Source organism: Dendropsophus ebraccatus, chromosome 13 (assembly GCF_027789765.1).
Source record: "Dendropsophus ebraccatus isolate aDenEbr1 chromosome 13, aDenEbr1.pat, whole genome shotgun sequence".
NCBI lineage: Eukaryota > Metazoa > Chordata > Amphibia > Anura > Hylidae > Dendropsophus > Dendropsophus ebraccatus.
In genome coordinates, this window is record NC_091466.1 from 39,825,674 (window position 1) to 39,828,519 (window position 2,846).

Consider the following 2,846-nt stretch of genomic DNA (forward strand, 5'->3'; position numbering starts at 1 on the left):
GTAGTGGTATGATGATGAAAGGGCAGGAGGATGAAGGGGTAGTAGTATTATGATGGAGGTGGTTGTAGTATGATGATTGAGGGGCAGGAGGAGGGGACAACATGGGGGGCATCTGTAACGGGGATAAAATGGGGGGCCATCTATAATAGGGACAACACAGGGGGTCATCTATAAGGGGGAAACATTGGGGGCAATCTATAAGGTGGACTACACAGGGGGTGTATACAATAGGGGGATATGTACTATAAGGGGGATCACAAAGTTTCAGGGCTACCTACTAAATGAGGGTGTAAAGGGGCCAATACAGATGTGCAGTTTGTAGAAAGATGAGGATAGTGAGGAGCGAGGAGCCTAATATGTTTGTCTGGCAGATTCTGTGGATTCATGGTTCGGATAAGTTCTCATTATGGCCCAGGGCAGATGGAGAAGATGAAAAGGGAAGAACTCCGAACAGAGAAGACGTCCCCTGTGAGTCACTTGATATAACTGCACTGTGATGTATACGGTGTATAGAGCCTGTGTACAGTGCGTCCACCTCTATATGACTGTATGAAGTGATATTGGTCTATGTACAGAGGATTTTATTCAGTAGCAGCGGTGGTGTTAGTATGTGGTGGTATTAGTCAATAGCAGCGGTGGTGTTAGTCAGTATGTGGTGGTATTAGTCAGTATGTGGTAAGGGGGGGGCCCAAGTTGACCTCTTGCACCAGGGCCCAAGAGACATTATCTACGCCCCTGCCCACTGATATATAGTTGCCTCAGTTACCTGACCACTTTCAGCTGCATCTGCCCATGCCGATGGTGGAGAGCATGTGCAACCACACTATATACTGATCCTTTAAGGCTGCTTGTTGCATAGCTGATAAGACTATGCATCCTAAAAATAAGATGCCTTCCAGCATCAACCTTATTGAATGCTATGTATTGCTAAACTTCACTAAGGGTGTGGAAGGCCTTATCTTTGAAGAGGATAGTAAGATGAAATTAGTCATGCAGCCAGATAAGTTGGTGGCCTTTCTACATCCTAAACATGTCTGGCACTGTTTTGTCCTGAGACCTGGTGTACATATAGCAACATATAGGATGTGCTTCCCTGGAGCGTGTGGAAAATTTTGTATCTGCTGTATTTCCTGTGACATCTGTGTCTACAACCTAAGGAACCAAGCAGGGGTAAGTAAAAAAAAAAACCTCTTAGATGCTGTTAGGATAGGAAGACACCTGGTACCTTTCATATATCCAGCTGTACTTCCAGAATGTAAAAATCTTTGAGATTTGCAGAACGTTTGGGGGCTTTAAAAAAAAATGCCAGCAGTTTTTCCTGCTTTATGGTGTTTTTTCTGAAATAGAAAAAAAAAATTCTTGTTTAAGTGAAAATTAGAATACAATATCTGACTTTTGCATCTGATAAAATATCAGGGATTTCCCTGAAAATGTATCATCCGTATATTTTATGTGGTACCCATTTAAATAAGTAATTTTGTCTATAACACTTCTATCTATTGAGATTTCTTTGTGGCAGCTCCATTGTATGGTTAGACCTTTTTGCTACTACATACATGTATCTTTAGTTATGAATCCCGATTGTTTGGGATTAAAAGACTTTACAGGGAAATTTATTAAGACTACCGTACATTTACACACCGCCCCCATTCACTTTGCAGGATTAACTAAGAGGCGTGCGTCTATTAAGGAAACCAGTGATACCTGCGCTTGGTGCATCCTTGGCGTATGCCACAGAGAAGGCGCAGATTGTGGCCTTCTCCATGGCATATGCCTGCCGTAACCCCTTCTCACCTACTGGGCAGGCAGGAGCAGAGCAGCAAAGTGGGGAGGAGACGTGGCCACTAGAGATGATCGAACAGCGCTGAGGTTCAAGTTTGTACACCTGGACCATCGGCGTTTGACTCCCGCTGCCTTCCTCTTCCATGGAGAAGGTGGAGACAGCCCGAGTATCGCCTGAAAAACAGGGATACAGCCTAGGTAATAGGCTGTATCCCTATTTTCCAAGCAATACTCGGGCTGTCTCCACCTTCCCCACGGAACGGGAAGGCAGCGGGAGTCAAATGCCGATGGTCCAGGTTTCTACAAACTTGAACCTCGGCGCTGTTCGATCATCTCTAGTGGCCACGTCTCCTCCCCACTTTGCTGCTCTGCTCCTGCCTGCCCAGTAGGTGAGAAGGGGTTACGGCAGGCATACGCCATGGAGAAGGCCACAATCTGCGCCTTCTCTGTGGCATACGCCAAGGATGCATCTTTAGTAAATGTACCCATTGGTCTCTTGCAGCGCTTCCATCCTGCCATTGCTCACCTCTAGTAGTGATAAGAGGGGAGAATCTCAGCAAAACTGTGCGGTTATTGGAGGAGAAGTGGGGGCATAGTTTTCACTGCGTTTGGAACACGATCCAAATGCATATGTGGAAACACAGCCTAGCAACATGCAGGATATACAGGCTTACTTGCAACATTTGTGGGCAAATATGCCACAGGATGCCATACAGAACCTGTATCCTCCATACCCAAATGTATCACATCTTGTTTCCAGTGTACTAGAGCCTCTGTTCAAAAGTATAGGTTTCCCCAATAAACTTATCCATTCCCTCTAATATTGTTATCAAACATATCATCATTACATTTACACCCCTTGGTACATATTTTCTTTTATTCATGAGTGAGATTTTCATCACTGATCACTAGAGCAAAGACTCCCATGTTACTCCTCACCATCCGACCACATGTGCCTTGTCACTTCATTCAATTTCTTTGGGGATTGACTTGTGGGAAAATTATAGACAAAATTACGATTTTCTATAACCATTTTCAAGGTTAGCATTGCCGCAGGTAAAATA